General features: G+C 44.5%; 1 protein-coding gene across 1 annotated transcript in view; it reads left to right on the top strand.

Moving 5' to 3' along the window:
• LOC124619952 (slit homolog 3 protein) overlaps nt 1-17,514 on the top strand; it is a 190,364-nt gene that overhangs the window by 108,289 nt on the left and 64,561 nt on the right. The gene's annotated exons all lie outside the window — the stretch shown is intronic.

The following is a 17,514-nucleotide window of genomic DNA, read 5'->3' as shown; positions in this document are numbered from 1 at the left end:
ACAACTACCACTTAAGATTCGAGAACTTCACGAGTGGCATTTGCCGTGTGGGCCCGGGCGTTGTCGTGAATCAGCAAGATCTTTGAGCCCAACTTTCCCCTGCGCTTGTTTTCTATTGCTCTTCTGAGGTTGTGCAGAGTTTGGAAATACCTTTGAGAGTTTATTGTAGTGCCTCTTTCCAGGAAAACCACAAAAATCACACCTTTTCTGTCCCAAAAGACAGTCGCCATCACCTTCCTTGCCGACATTGTCTGCATGCATTTCTTGGGTTTCGGGGGGCAATTTGTGTGGCCCCAATGCATTGACTGCAATTTTGTCTCGCAGTTCACATGCTTAACCCATGTTTCGTCACCAGTAACGATGCGATCGAGTAATGAGTCGCCATCTTTCTCATAAGCGTCCAAAAACGTTAACGCTGCAGCCATTCGCTGATTTTTGTGAATCTCTGTCAAGATTTTTGGTATCCATCTTGCACAAAACTTGTGGTAACCAAGCTTTCCGGTAATGATTTCGTGCAGCAAACTTCGTGAAAGTTGTGGAATACTCATAAACAGTTGCGTTATTGTGAAATTACGGTTTTCACGGACCACAGCATCGACTTTTTCGACAAGTTCGGCAGTCACTATGCTGGGTCTTCCACTTCGCTCTTCGTCGTGAACGTTAGTTCGGTCATTTTTAAATTTTATGACCCATTGACGCACTCCACCTTCAGTGATTATGTTGTACCCATACACTTCACAAATTTGCCGATAGATTTCTATCGGTGTACAGTTTTTGCAGTCAAAAACCTTATTACAGCACGCACTTCACACTTCGCGTTATTTTCAATTTACGCTGACATTTCAAACTGTCACAGTAACTCAACGGAGTACAGCACGAACCTCTCATTAGCACGGCAGGATGCCGACTGAGCGGCGGAATGCCATCACACCAAGATGGCTGCACTAGCCCCGCCCCTAACGGACACAAACGAAAACGTAATGTACTTTGTGGATAGCCCTCGTAGTTTCCCCTTTACCATGTGTCTTTGAATAGTTTACATCTACGATTAAGTACTGCAACACTTTTTTTCTCGGCCAATTTTGGTTGAAAATATGCAGAATATATTGTGAGACATCGAGGAATAATACCGCTTCACTCTCTATAATTTCACGGAGATCCGATAGATTACGATGCTATACGAAGCCTTCAAAATAGCTTCTGTAATGGAAGTGTGTACCAACCTTGGACCATTGATTCTAGTAGGCTGGCCTTGCTGTGCAGAAGCTATAGGGCTGGTGTGGCTCCAACATAAACCACGTAACTGTTGGCAAAACGTGGCGGGATTTCAAATCAGCGGTCTGCCATCCTATGTTTGTATCGTATTTTACCCACTTCTCTCAGTTGACTGCCAAAAGCTTCCACCAAAATTACTTTTTTATTTGCGAAAATTATGTAAGAACTACATTTGACCTGGATTTGTTCACAGTACCATTTATAAAATACATCGAACGCCCCTCTGGTGGGCAGCGGGACGATTTTACTATAAACTATCACTTAAAGTAGGATGTCGATCAAATTCTTTCAAACAGTAAGAGTGGGCTCGTGTCAAAACTTTAAACATTGGATTCGCCGCATTTTGAGCTTTAGTCACTTTAAAAGGAAATTGGATATGGAATTATGTCAACTCTAGGTGGCAAAATTGTCGACTTTAGGAGCAAGTCCATTTTAGAGTATCAATTTTAGGTGCACTTCAAAGGTTCAGTTCCTACTATTTTTACAAAAGTTTAAACTATCAGTTTTTTGAAAAATATGGTATTTTAGATGAAAGGTGAGACTTTGAAGTTTCAGAAAATAATTTTGGTGCCTACATTTATTTAATAGTATTAGAAGGTAGAAAAAAATTCTCTTCATGTGTCGACTATAGGTGCTCTTACCTTATTATAATCTCAACTGTATATACAAAAAGGCGCGTATGTGCAGTTGGCTTAAAGTTTTTCCGTTTTAGGGCCTGTATCCAAAGCTGCCTTCGGTTCTCATCCTTAGGGAACCTATGAGTAGGAACGAGAAACAGTTATACTTACTTCTGTAACCGAATTATCACAGATACTTTCCAAAATGTAATATGAGTCTGACTTAACAGGCATCACTTTCAACACTTTAATTTACGTGATACTTATTTCAAGCGTAAAAAACATATAAAAGTCACTTCAGCAGATTTCAATAAACGCATCTGCAATATCATAGAAACACGTACACACGAAACGTAATGCCATTTCCTTCGACAAAACGGTGAGTACAGCCATAAGCGCAACACGAAACAACCATGTTTTGCCAACATTCACGTGACTTTAGCCCAGAGATGTTGGAGCCACGAAAATGACGTCAAGACCAGTCTATTATACATATGGTCGAAGGTACCAACCAGAAAGCTGTAATTGAATTTCTTTTGACGGCAAACAAGAGAATTTTAGATTTTTCTGGACCTTTGCAGAATGTCTACAGAGTCCTGGCAGTGAGCAACAGTACGATCAGCCGTAGGGCGTGTTATGATGACGATGAACGAATCGTCGCCAATGTGAATGACTGGTGACCAACGCTAACTAGAAATATACAAATCTATTCTTTGCGTATACAGCAGGTTCGTCAGTGAAGTCGATAAGGAGCTGGCTGCATGGTCTGGGTCTACAACAACTAAAATAATTAGATGCCTTTGGTAAAAATAATAGGTTGTACTTAACTGGTGGTACAGGGAGTCTTCGTAGTCAGGAGGAATATAATTGCAAACAGAGAGCTGTAGAAGCATTACATAGGCCATACATTAACTAAGCGCCTTGTTAGAGGTTTTTTCCCATCAACTAAAGGCTATACTAGCGCTTTCCTACTTAACGTCCCGAGCAAGAGTGGACGAGCGCTCGCTAGAGACTTGTTAGAAACCGCGGAGCGGCTCCAACGGCATTAGTCGCGACTCGCGGGTCCAGCGATACTAGTACGGACCGCGGTCGATAACTGCAACCACTAACAAGTGTGGTATCTAACGATGATACCACAGGGCGAGGCGCCTGTCATAATCGCAGCAATTTACGAGCGAACCTGTCCGATTTCACGCGTGGTGGTCCACAATTTGGAACGTGCGGGCACTCTCATTCGAGATCATCAGGGGAACACTATCGTCACACTCCAAAACTTAACGTCTCTGTTGGTAGTTCCGATAAACTTCAGCAACAATTGAAATACTCAAAGGTGTGCGCTCCCCGCCCCCCCCCCCCCCGGATTATCGCCGCTTAACAGAATACCATAAAGAGCAACGGACGACCATCTGTGAGAAATTCCTTTAGGCTGATCGTGACAATTTTTTGCCGAATATCGTCATAGGCGAAGAAACATGTGTACATGTGTTCATGTCTTCAAACCGGAAACAAAACGGCAGTTGATGGAGCGGCGGCACACCACGTCTCCCCGAAAAAAACGTTCAAAGCCGCACCCTGAGCCGGTAAATTCAATACGATCGACTCTTGAGACTCTGAAGTGGTTATTCTGTTTGATTCCCTCCATCACGGTGTAACGATCAACTCTGAAGTTTATAGTGCTAGCATATGGATGATAGGAAGGTTATTAATGCAGCAGACGTCGGCTACGACGTCGACCTGTAGAGTGCTATGGTGCGGGTATAAGGCGTAAGGCCGTCCCATCGAACAGCGAGAATAGTGTTTTCCAGCAAAGAGATTGGGGAATACACTGAAGAGCCAAAGAAACAAGTACACCTGCCTAATATCTTGTAGGGCTAGAATTTTGGTAACTATTTGTATGGACTCGACTAATGTCTGAAGTAGTACTGGAGGAAATCGACACCTTATCCTGCAGGGCTATCCATAAATTCGTAAGAGTGTGAGTGGGTGGAGACGTCTTCGGAACAACACGTTGTAAGGCGTCCAAGATATGATCAACAGTTTTCATGTCTTGGCAGTTTGGTGGTCAGTGGAAGTGTTTAAACTCAGAAGAGTGTTCCTGGGGCCACTCTGCAGCAATAATGGACTTGTGACGTGTCGCATTATCCTGTTGGAATTTCTCAAGTCTGTCGGAATGCACAATAGACATGAATGGATGCAGGTGAACAGACAGCATGCTTACGTACTTGTCACCTGTCAGATTCGTATGTATCAGGGCTCTCCAATGCACACACCTCACACCATTACAGAACCCGTACAAGCTCGAAGAGTCTCCTGCCGACATGCAGGATCCTCAGATTCATGAGGATTTCTCCATACCCGTACACGTCCATCGCTCGATACAATATGAACGGGACTAGTCCGACCAGGCAACATGTTTCCAGTCATAAACAGCGCAATGTGAGTGTTGAAGGGCCCAGGCGAGGCAATAAAGCTTTGTATCGTGCAGTCATCAAGGGTACACGAGTGGGCCTTCGGCTCCGAAAGACCATATCGATGATGTTTCGTTGAATGGTTCGCACGCTCACACTTGTCGATGGCCCAGCTATTTGTGGAAGAGTTGCACTTCCGTCATGTTGAACGATTCTCTTCAGTCAACGTTGATGCCGTTTGTTCAGGGCCTTTTACAGGCCGCAGCGGTGTAGGAGATTTGATGTTTTACCGGATTCCTGATATTCACGGTATACTCGTGAAATGGTCGTACGGGAAAATCCTGACTTCATCGCTACCTCGGAGAGGCTGTGTCACATCGCTCGTACGTCGACTATAACACCATGTACAAACTCACTTGAATCTCGATAACCTGCCATTGTAGCTGCAGTAACCGATCTAATAACTGTGCCAGACACTTCTTGTCTTATATAGGCGTTGCCGACCGCAGCCCCGTATTCTGCCTGTTTACATATCTCTGTATTTGAATACGCATGGCTGTATCAGTTTCTTTGGCGCTTCGTGCAGTATGGTGTATTGAAATACTGAATTAAACCTACCTGCTTTCAGAAAAAAAAATGTGTTGCATAATTTATTGAATGCGCGTCGTAATCTAAGGCATCTTAAGGTGTGTGTCGGAGGGTACTACCGCTTTCCTCCTTTCCCTCTTCCACTAAAGATGAACTTTCGCATGAGATCTAATTTCTCTTACTGTCTCGTCCTGGTCATTTCGGGAGATGCATTTCGGAAGAAGTAATAGGTTGCTCGAGTATTTATCGGAACATAGGCTATCGGAATAATTTCTTCGATAGATGTGCAGGGCATTTCTTAATGCCTCCACTGCAGAAGTGTGTTGAGCATCTCAGTTACATTCTCGCGCATACTGAACTATCCGTTGACAAAGCTCGCTCCTCATCGTTATATCACCTCCATATTGTTGTTGTTGTTGTGATCTTCAATCCTGAGACTGGTTTGATGCAGCTCTCCATGCTACCCTATCCCGTGCAAGCTTCTTCATCTCCCAGTACTTACTGCAGCCTACATCCTTCTGAATCTGCCTAGTGTATTCGTCTCTTGGTCTCCTTCTACGATTTTTACCCTCCACACTGCCCTCCAGTACTAAACTGGTGATCCCTTAATGCCTCAGAACATGTCCTACCAACCGAATCCTTCTTCTAGTCAAGTTGTGCCACAAACACCTCGTCTCCCCAATTCTATTCAATACCTCCTCATTAGTTACGTGATCTACCCATCTAATCTTAAGCATTCTTCTGTAGCACCAAATTGCGAAAGCTTATATTCTTTTCTTGTCTAAACTATTTATCGTCCACATTTCACTTCCATATATGGCTACACTCCATACAAATACTTTCAGAAACGACTTCCAGAAAAATCTATACTCGATATTAAAAAATTTCTCTTCTTCAGAAACGCTTTCCTTTCCATTGCCTGTCTGCATTTTATATCCTCTCTACTTCGACCATCGTCAGTTATTTTGCTCCCCAAATAGCAAAACTCTTTGACTACTTTAAGTATCTCATTTCCTAACCTAATTCCATCAGCATCACCCGAGTTAATTTGACTACATTCCATTATCCTCGTTTTGCTTTTGTTGATGTTCATCTCATACCCTCCTTTCAAGACACTGTCCATTTCGTTCAACGGCTCTTGCAAGTCCTTTGCTGTCTCTGCGAGAATTATAATGTCATCGTCGAACCTCAAAGTTTTTATTTCTTCTCCATGGATTTTAATGCCTACTCCGAACTTTTCTTTTGTTTCCTTTACTGCTTGCTCAATATACAGATTGAATATCATCGAGGAGAGGCTACAACCCTGTCTCACTCCCTTCCCAACCAATGTTTCATCTCCATCTCTTTCATCAATCCATGATAAGGATCCCCGACTAATACAATACTTAAGAATCGATCGAACTGCTGTTTTGTGACCCTTAATCGGACATGCTTTACATTTAATTTGCGCCTTTTAAAACTCCGACTTATGCAAAATACAATGTACATATTTATCCAGAAAAGTTTTCACACCTATGTGTCATGTCCTGTGGGTCTCGATTTATTTCTGTAAGATAACATGCGAGTCTTCATGGCTGTTTTTTTCTAACTTTAGGCCTAAAAAATTATTACATTTGCATTTTGTATAATTTCCTTCGATTGCACCAGTAGAACTATGCTACTGGGGATAACTGAATTTTACAAATCGATTTTTTCTAATGCTTTGATATCGTTCTGACAGCATGTCGTCTGCAAGGTACTCGGGAAGAAATTTGATTACTTTTTCAATAGTTCATCCAAAGCAGTGATTGTCAATGTCGTTCTTCCGTTTTCTACCAATTCGAGCAGAAAATCGATTGAGACACTGGACTTGACCGAAAAAGTAAGTGCAGTGACATACACAACCACTACTCAAGAAAAAGTATTTTTTTACTACATAATCAGTACGAAACCTATTTCGTATTTCGTGCACCTACGAACTCCCCTTTAGAAAGATTTTCCTAAGTACTGCATCCGTCTTCTACAGATCTTCAATACTCATTTCCTTTATACACAATGCATCCCGTATTGCTGGTGCCGCCACATTTCCTTGTTAACTCACTATAAACATCAGATACTGCAAGTTAACTCACGGCTTAGGAAGAAACAGTTAAAAGAAATCTACAGGAAACTGTTGTGTACAACTTCATGCACAATACGTATGTTTTTGGATGGGGTCAGTCTTTAGCAAAACACAATTTCGTTTTTTATCGCAAACACGTTTTACTGCAATTAAAGCATCATCAACGGGCTTCTATTTTGTGGCTATTGAAGAAAAATAATATTCTTCACTGTTGGTATACATGTTCAAAATGTTCAAATGTGTGTGAAATCTTATGGGACTTAACTGCTAAGGTCATCAGTCCCTAAGCTTACACACTACTTAGCCTAAATGATCCTAAGGACAAACACACACACCCATGCCCGAGGGATTACTCGAACGTCCTCCGGGACCAGCCGCACAGTCCATGGCTGCAGTGCCCTAGACCGCTCGGCTAATTCCGCGCGGCATGTATACTAGTTTTTAAAATCTTAACTACAGATTCAAACAGTAAAGAATACTCTTTATCTTCAGCAGCCATAAAATAAAAGCCCACTGATGATGCTGGAACTGCAGTGAAACGTGTTAGGGATAAAAAACAAAACTGTGTTTGACTAAAGGCGGACGTCATCCACAAACATATGTATTGTTAAAGCGAACACGGAAAAAAGAGCTTCAGCCCAGAGATAATTATTTGTACACAATAGTAACGATAGGTGGGCTGCACAGTGGTACAGCAATTGGAAAAAAAGCTGGGCAGAAGCTGAACTAATTGGCTCACAAACTGACACAACAAACAGAAGATTTACTCAACTTGTATTTCTCCAAGTGTACGAACATCCATTACAAATAGTGCTGCAAGAAACAGAGCTCAGCTATCAATGTCAAATAGTTAGAGGCTCTTTGTACTAGCGCACGAACGTTGGAGTCGGATCAATGAATAGGCGGCATCTGTGAAGCGTAACGTAGCGAAGTGGCTCCAAGCACTACAGGGCTGAGTGGCTGCAGCTGACGGCTTATATTGCGGCGGCAGAGTGCGCTCGTAGTCCAGAGCCGCTGGAGTCATGGCTCAGCATGCCTGCAATATTGGGTTCGCTGGGTCCCGCACGAACGCTAGTGGCGTCAGACGGTAACTTGCAGGTCCCACTTGTTGTCCGGTGTCCATACATGATATCACATCTCCTCCACCCCACCTCCTCACAGTCATCGTGTAGTACAGATGAGCGAACGACGACAGATGGGAGGGCTGGATGCTGGTGGCTATGAGGAGGCGGGCGTCGCAACTGAGTCTGTTTCCGAGCTTCCGCCTACATACTGGCATATACCCTGAGGAAAGGAAAGCCAGCCTCAAAACTGGACGAGGATGCGCAACCGCATTCAGAGACGGAGCAAAGGAAGTCGGAGGCATCTCCACGGTTGCAGAGCGAAGCGATGCTGCGCGTGGGTCACCCGCTGGGAAGACGGCTCCATCCCCAGACAACGGTGGCTGCCGAGACGACGACGACGACCACGTAACGGCGTCGACTTCCATTGGTTCTGGGACCGCCGTTGATGGCACGAGTACCGTGGGAGCCGGTTGCAGCTAAAGCTGATGCGTCCATGACTGTACTGAACCTGAAAGCACAAACTCTGTGATAGGTCCACGCAATCCACTCGGACGAATTTGATTCTCGTGGCGTTGCAACAATCCTGTCGGTAACTGCAGGATAAACATAGAACATCCACGAACACGTATAATGGTGCTTCGCTCCCAGTGCCTCTGTTGTTGTGGTCTTCAGTCCTGAGACTGGTTTGATGCAGCTCTCCATGCTACTCTATCCTGTGCAAGCTTCTTCATCTCCCAGTACCTACTGCAACCTACATCGTTCTGAATCTGCTTAGTGTCTTCGTCTCTTGGTCTCCCTCTACGATTTTTACCCTCCACATTGCCCTCCAATACTAAACGGGTGATCCATTGATGCCTCAGAACATGTCCTACCATCCGATCCCTTCTTCTAGTCAAGTTGTACCACAAACTTCCCTTCTCCCCAATCCTATTCAACACTTCCTCATTAGTTATGTGATCTACCCATCTAATCTTCAGCATTCTTCTGTACCACCACATTACGAAAGATTCTATTCTCTTCTTGTCCAAAATATTTATCGTCCATTTTTCACTTCCATACATGGCTACATTTCAAACAAATACTTTCAGAAACGACTTCCTGACACTTAAATCTATACTCGATGTTAACAAATTTCTCTTCTTCAGAAATTCTTTCCTCGCCATTGCCAGTCTACATTTTATATCCTCTCTACTTTGTCCATCATCAGTTATTTTGCTCCCCAAATTGCAAAACTCCTTTACTACTTTACGTGTCTCATTTCCTAATCTAATTTCCTCAGCATCACCCGACGTAATTCGACTACATTCCGTGATCCTCGTTTTGCTTTTCTTGATGTTCATCTTATATCCTCCTTTCAAGACACTATCCATTCGGTTCAACTGCTCTTCCAAGTCCTTTGCTGTCTCTGACAGAATTACAATGTCATCGGCGAACCTCAAAGTTTTTATTTCTTCTCCATGGATTTTAATACCTACTCCGAATTTTTCTTTTGTTTCATTTACTGCTTGCTCGAAACACAGATTGAGTAACATCGGGGAGAGGCTACAACCCTGTCTCACTCCCTTCCCAGCCACTGCTTCCCTTTCTTGTCCCTCGACTCTTGTAACTGCCATCAGGTTTGTGTACAAATTGCAAATAGCTTTTCGCTCCCTGTATTTTACCCCTCCCACTTTCAGAATTTGAAAGAGAGTATTCCAGTCAACATTGTCAAAAGCTTTCTCTAAGTCTACAAATGCTAGAAACGTAGGTTTGCCTTTCCTTAATCTAGCTTCTAAGATAAATCGTAGAGTCAGTATTGCCTCACGTGTTCCAATTTTTCTACGGAATCCAATCTGATCTTCCCCGAGGTCGGCTTTTACTAGTTTTTCCATGCGTCTGTAAAGAATTCGCGTTAGTATTTTGCAGCCGTAACTTATTAAACTGATAGTTCGGTAATTTTCACATCTGTCAACACCTGCTTTCTTTGGGTTTGGAATTATCATATTCTTCTTGAAGTCTGAGGGAATTTCGTCTGTCTCATACATCTTGCTCACCAGATAGTAGAGTTTTGTCAGGACTAGCTCTCCCAAGGCTGTCAGTAGTTCTAATGGAATGTTGTCTACTCCCGGGGCTTTGTTTTGACTCAGATCTTACAGTGCTCTGTCGAACTCTTGACGCAGTATCATATCTCCCATTTCATCTTCATCTACATCCTCGCCCATTTCCAAAATATTGTCCACAAGTACATCACCCTTGTATAGACCCTCTATATACTCCTTCCACCTTTCTGCTTTCCCTTCTTTGCTTAGAACTGGGTTTCCATCTGAGCTCTTGATATTCATACAAGTCGTTCTCTTATCTCCAAAGGTCTCTTTAATTTTCCTGTAGGCAGTATCAATCTGACCCCTAGTGAGACAAGCCTCTACATCCTTACATTTGTCTTCTAGCCATCCATGCTTAGCCATTTTGCACTTCCTGTCGATCTCATTTTTGAGACGTTTGTATTTCTTTTTGCCTACTTCATTTACTGCATTTTTATATTTTCTCCTTTCATCAATTAAATTCAATATTTCTTCTGTTACCCAAGGATTTCTAGTAGCCCTCGTCTTTTTTCCCACTTGATCTTCTGCTGCCTTCACTACTTCATACCTCAAAGCTACCCATTTTTCTTCTACTGTATTTCTTTCCCTCATTCTTGTGAATTGTTCCCTTATGCTCTCCCTGAAATCCTCTACTACCTCTGGTTCTTTCAGTTTATCCATGTCCCATCTCCTTAAATTCCCACCTTTTTGCAGTTTCTTCAGTTTTAATCTACAGTTCATAACGAATAGATCGTGGTCAGAGTCTACATCCGCCCCTGGAAATGTTGTACAATTTAAAACCTGGTTCCTAAATCTCTGTCTTACCATTATTTAATCTATCTGAAACCTGTCAATATCTCCAGGATTCTTCCATGTATACAGTCTTCTTTTATGATTTTTGAACCAAGTGTTAGCTATGATTAAGTTGTGCTCAGCGCAAAATTCTACCAGGCGGCTTCCTCTTTCGTCTCTTACCCCCAATCCATATTCACCTACTACGTTTTCTTATCTCACTTTTCCTACTGACGAATTCCAGTCAACCATGACTATTAAATTTTCGTCTCTATTCACTATCTGAATAATTTTTTTTTATTTCATCATACATTTCTTCAATTTCTTCGTCATCTGCAGAGCTAGTTGGCATATAAACGTGTACTACTGTGGTCGGCGTGGGCTTCGCGTCTATCTTGGCCACAATAATGCGTTCACTACGCTGTTTGTCGTAGCTTACCCGCATTTCTGTTTTCCTATTCATTATTATCCGCGATACAATCTGCAAAAGACTGAATCGTTAACGTCTGTCTGGGTCGAGCCAGCGCCGCCTGCCATAGCGGGTGCAGCAAGGTGTGGTGGTGCCGTCCTTGCCGGCGATGGCTGGGAGTTATGGGAAGATAAGTGTAGTAACAGTTCTTGATTGCTTCCACGAGGGAAGGGCACGTCATATGTCCATCCGTTGCATAAATGTCAGTGCAAAGAGTTCTGCTTCGCCACTAGGTTGTGGGTGGAACGATGCGCACGTGATGTAATTGACGCCAGAGGCGGTGCTAAACTGTTTAATCTCGATGGCAGCAAACTGAGATCCGTTGTCAGTTATAATAATATCAGGCAATTCCTCGAGGCAAAAATTGACGAAGCCTGGATTGTGGAACGAGCTGTGTAGAGTGCATAGGAACTACGAAGGGAAATTTGGTGAAAGCATCAGCGACCATGAGCCAACGTGTATTCCAGTAAAGACCCCCAAAATCCAAGTGCAAAAGTTCCTAAGTTGCTTAAGGGTTGAACCGTTCAAAGAACTGCTGAGGCAGAGCTGACAGTCGGCACAGGCTTGGCACTGAGAAGTCAACTGTTCTTTCTGCGCAACCAGACTGTGGCAGGTGCAATGAGACGTTGCACCATCAGTTCGGTACCAATGGCGTCCAACTGCCCGTGGTGTAGCAGTCGAAGCACGTCAGGCTAGAGAGTACAGGGATCCAAAACTCGTGACTGGGCATTATACCTGTACGTGCGACTCAAAATAACACCTTGATGCGTCCACAGCTCGTGGTCGTGCGGTAGCGTTCTCGCTTCCGACGCCCGGGTTCCCGGGTTCGATTCCCGGCGGGGTCAGGGATTTTCTCTGCCTCGTGATGACTGGGTGTTGTGTGCTGTCTTTAGGCTAGTTAGGTTTAAGTAGTTCTAAGCTCTAGGAGACTGATGACCATAGATGTTAAGTCCCATAGTGCTCAGAGCGACACATTGATGTACTGCAAGGACGTGCCGTCCGCCAAAATATCGTCGAAACATAGAAATACGGATCTGCTTGGCTGACCATGGCCCACTAGTGCGGATTACAACAAAATCTGCAAATTAGGTTTCACTGCTGTGGTCTCGTCAATTTTTCTGTTAGCAAGCGGAAAACTATGCAAAGCTTGTGCGTTTTGTTAGGGTTGCATCAGGAAGCAGAGGGCTCGTCGAAATCGGCATCTGCGCCAACAAGGAGGCGAAAAAGAGCATCTCCATTAGCATGCTTAGAAGTTGGCTGCTATAGAATCTCATGTTGGTAATTTGACAAAACATGAGCTCACCCTTCAGCTTCTAGGTTGTGCAAGTTGGGACTAACTGAGAGGCTAAACAAAGATTGTAGGGATCTATGATCAGTCACCAAGTAAACTTTTCTTACAAAAAAGTGCTTGTGAAATTTAAAGACACCATAGACAATGGCGGGAGCCTCCTTTTGAATCTGCAAATAATTACATTGAGTGTTGTTCAACAACTTCCAAGAAAATACAGTCGGCCTCTCAACAGAAAAAACTTAATGTGACAAAACAGCCCAGATACCCACAGCGAATACCAAAGATTTGGATCAGTCAAAAATGAACAAAGCATCGATCACGAGAGAAAAAATTCTTCACCTTCTAGAAAGAAAATTGGCGAGCTTGCGACCAAACAAAAGGAACTTTTCACCTTCACAAGCTTACAAGGGAGCTGTGATCTGAGCAGCGTTAATAATACATCGGTTGTAATACTTGACCTACGATAACACAAACTGCTATTCCCTCACATTATGTGTGGGTCGAAGGTCACTGATAGCAAGCAAATGTGATTGCAATGGGTCAACACCTTGTTGGTGGTGGATGGTCACGGATAGCAAGCAAATGTGGTCGCAATTGGTCAACACCTTGTTGGGGTGGAAGGTCACAGATGGCAAGCAAATGTGATTGCAATGGGTCAACCCCTTGCTGGGGGTGGGAGGTCTTGGATAGTAAGCAAATGTGATTGCAATGGGTCAACACCCTGTTGGGGGTGGAAGGTCTCGGATAGTAAGCAAATGTGATTGCAATGGGTCAACACCTTGTTGGTGGTGGAAGGTCACTGATAGCAAGCAAATGTGATCGCAAAGGGTCAACACCCTGTTGTGTTGGGGGTGGAAGCTCACAGATAGCAAGCAAATGTGATTACAGTGGGTCAAGACCTTGGTGCTGGTGGAAGGTCACGGATAGCAAGCAAATGTGATCGCAGTGGGTCAACACCTTGTTGTGTTGGGGATGGAAGGTCACAGATAGCAAGCAAATGTGATTGCAATGGGTCAACGCCTTGTTGGGGGGTGGAAAATCACAGGTAGTAAGCAAATGTGATTGCAACGGGTCAAAACCTTGTTGGGGGTGGAAGGTCTTGGATAGTAAGCAAATGTGATTGCAATCAGTCAACAACTTGTTGGGGGTGGAAGGTCTCGGATAGTAAGCAAATGTGATTGCAATGGGTCAACACCTTGTTGGGGGTGGAAGGTCACTGATAGCAAGCAAATGTGATCGCAAAGGGTCAACACCCTGTTGTGTTGGGGGTGGAAGCTCACAGATAGCAAGCAAATGTGATTACAGTGGGTCAAGACCTTGGTGCTGGTGGAAGGTCACGGATAGCAAGCAAATGTGATCGCAATGGGTCAACACCTTGTTGTGTTGGGGATGGAAGGTCACAGAAAGCAAGCAAATGTGATTGCAATGGGTCAACACCTTGTTGGGGGGTGGAAAAACCCCGGTAGTAAGCAAATGTGATCGCAACGGGTCAAAACCTTGTTGGGGGTGGAAGGTCTTGGATAGTAAGCAAATGTGATTGCAATCGGTCAACAACTTGTTGGGGGTGGAAGGTCTCGGATCGTAAGCAAATGTGATTGCAATGGGTCAACACCTTGTTGGGGGTGGAAGGTCTCGGATAGTAAGCAAATGTGATTGCAATGGGTCAACACCTTGTTGGTGGTGGAAGGTCACTGATAGCAAGCAAATGTGATCGCAAAGGGTCAACACCCTGTTGTGTTGGGGGTGGAAGCTCACAGATAGCAAGCAAATGTGATTACAGTGGGTCAAGACCTTGGTGCTGGTGGAAGGTCACGGATAGCAAGCAAATGTGATCGCAATGGGTCAACACCCTGTTGTGTTGGGGGTGGGAGCTCACAGATAGCAAGCAAATGTGATTGCGGTGGGTAAACACCTTTGTGGTGGTGGAAGGTCACGGATAGCAGGCAAATGTGGTCGCAATGGGTCAACACCTTGTTGTGTTGGGGATGGAAGGTCACAGATAGCAAGCAAATGTGATTGCAATGGGTCAACACCTTGTTGGGGGGTGGAAAATCACAGGTAGTAAGCAAATGTGATTGCAACGGGTCAAAACCTTGTTGGGGGTGGAAGGTCTTGGATAGTAAGCAAATGTGATTGCAATCGGTCAACAACTTGTTGGGGGTGGAAGGTCTCGGATAGTAAGCAAATGTGATTGCAATGGGTCAACACCTTGTTGGTGGTGGAAGGTCACTGATAGCAAGCAAATGTGATCGCAAAGGGTCAACACCCTGTTGTGTTGGGGGTGGTAGCTCACAGATAGCAAGCAAATGTGATTACAGTGGGTCAAGACCTTGGTGCTGGTGGAAGGTCACGGATAGCAAGCAAATGTGATTGCAATGGGTCAACACCTTGTTGGGGGGTGGAAAAACCCCGGTAGTAAGCAAATGTGATCGCAACGGGTCAAAACCTTGTTGGGGGTGGAAGGTCTTGGATAGTAAGCAAATGTGATTGCAATCGGTCAACAACTTGTTGGGGGTGGATGGTCTCGGATAGTAAGCAAATGTGATTGCAATGGGTCAACACCTTGTTGGGAGTGGAAGGTCTCGGATAGTAAGCAAATGTGATTGCAATGGGTCAACACCTTGTTGGTGGTGGAAGGTCACTGATAGCAAGCAAATGTGATCGCAAAGGGTCAACACCCTGTTGTGTTGGGGGTGGAAGCTCACAGATAGCAAGCAAATGTGATTACAGTGGGTCAAGACCTTGGTGCTGGTGGAAGGTCACGGATAGCAAGCAAATGTGATCGCAATGGGTCAACACCCTGTTGTGTTGGGGGTGGGAGCTCACAGATAGCAAGCAAATGTGATTGCAGTGGGTAAACACCTTTGTGGTGGTGGAAGGTCACGGATAGCAAGCAAATGTGATCGCAATGGGTCAACACCTTGTTGTGTTGGGGATGGAAGGTCACAGATAGCAAGCGAATGTGATTGCAATGGGTCAACACCTTGTTGGGGGGTGGAAAATCACAGGTAGTAAGCAAATGTGATTGCAACGGGTCAAAACCTTGTTGGGGGTGGAAGGCCTTGGATAGTAAGCAAATGTGATTGCAATCGGTCAACAACTTGTTGGGGGTGGAAGGTCTCGGATAGTAAGCAAATGTGATTGCAATGGGTCAACACCCTGTTTTGTTGGGGGTGGAAGCTCACAGCTAGCAAGCAAATGTGATTGCAGTGGGTCAAGACCTTGGTGGTGGTGGAAGGTCACGGATAGCAAGCAAATGTGATTGCAATGGGTCAACACCTTCTTGGGGGGTGGAAGATAACAGGTAGTAAGCAAATGTGATTGCAACGGGTCAAAACCTTGTTGGGGGTGGAAGGTCTTGGATAGTAAGCAAATGTGATTGCAATGGGTCAACAACTAGTTGGGGGTGGAAGGTCTCGGATAGTAAGCAAATGTGATTGCAATGGGTCAACAACTTGTTGGGGGTGGAAGGTCTTTGATGGTAAGCAAATGTGATTGCAATGGGTCAACAGCTTTTTGGTGTTAGAAGGTCATGGATAGCAAGCAAATGTGATTGAAATGGGTCAACACCTTGTTGGGGTGGAAGGTCGCAGATAGCAAGCAAATGTGATTGCAATGGGTCAACACCTTGTTGGGGGTGGATGGTCACGGATAGTAAGCAAATGTGGTCGCAATGGGTCAACACATTGTTGGGGGTGGAAGGTCTCGGATGGTAAGCAAATGTGATTTCAATGGGTCAACAACTTGTTGGGGGTGGAAGGTCTTTGATGGTAAGCAAATGTGATTGCAATGGGTCAACAGCTTTTTGGTGTTAGAAGGTCACGGATAGCAAGCAAATGTGATTGAAATGGGTCAACACCTTGTGTGTTGGGGGTGGAAGCTCACAGATAGCAAGCAATTGTGATTGCAGTGGGTCAACACCTTGTTGGCGGTGGAAGGTCACGGATAGCAAGAAAATGTGATTGCAATGGGTCAACACCTTGTTGGGGGTGGGAGGTTACGGATAGCAAGCAAATGTGATTGCAATGGGTCAGCACCTTGGCTATTACAGCCATGTCCTATGTACTCAGGTCAGTTACATTTGAGACCAGCAGCATACAACACTTGAAATAGAGTGCGAAGACTGCTGATGTGTTCTTGAAAATTGTGTCCTGAGACGACAGTGTCACGTAAATAATCTCACCAAAAAGGAACTTTTTCTGGCAGCTGCTCGACAAAGAGCTGAAATACGTCAGGTACGGAAGCACTGCCAAACGATAATTTAAAAAATTCATAGAGACAGAGGTGACTGTTGATGACAAAGATCTCTTGCCACTGATAATCCAGAGGAATCTGCAAGTAAGCTTCACGCGAATCGCTTTTGGAAAATTAATGACTGGCACCCAGTTTATCCATCAGATGTTCAGGGCTTGGCGAGGGATAACTATCAGTGACTGTTTGAGGATTCACGGTTTTCTTAAAATCGGCGTACAACTGGATTCTGCCGGACGCCTTCTTTAGAATTGCAAGAGGGCAAGCCGACTGCCTGGCAGTAATGGGTGTTATGATCTCGGAACAGGAAGAAGTCTATGGTTCATATGGCTCTGAGCACTATGGGACTTAACGTCTAAGGTCATCAGTCCCCTAGAACTTAGAGCTACTTAAACCTAACTAACCTAAGGACATCACACACATCCATGCCAGAGGCAGGATTCCAACCTGCGACCGTAGCGGTCACGCGGTTCCACACTGTAGCGTCTAGAACCGCACGGCCACACCGGCCGTCAGGAAGAAGTCTACCTGAAGACTGCCACACGCAGGCACGACAACTCGTCGGCAGGTACGTTGTATACGACTTCGTATACAACGG

Source organism: Schistocerca americana, chromosome 6 (genome assembly GCF_021461395.2).
Source record: "Schistocerca americana isolate TAMUIC-IGC-003095 chromosome 6, iqSchAmer2.1, whole genome shotgun sequence".
Classification (NCBI taxonomy): domain Eukaryota; kingdom Metazoa; phylum Arthropoda; class Insecta; order Orthoptera; family Acrididae; genus Schistocerca; species Schistocerca americana.
Note: the sequence above shows the minus strand (reverse complement) of the source record. Positions and strands in the feature narration are given on the sequence as shown.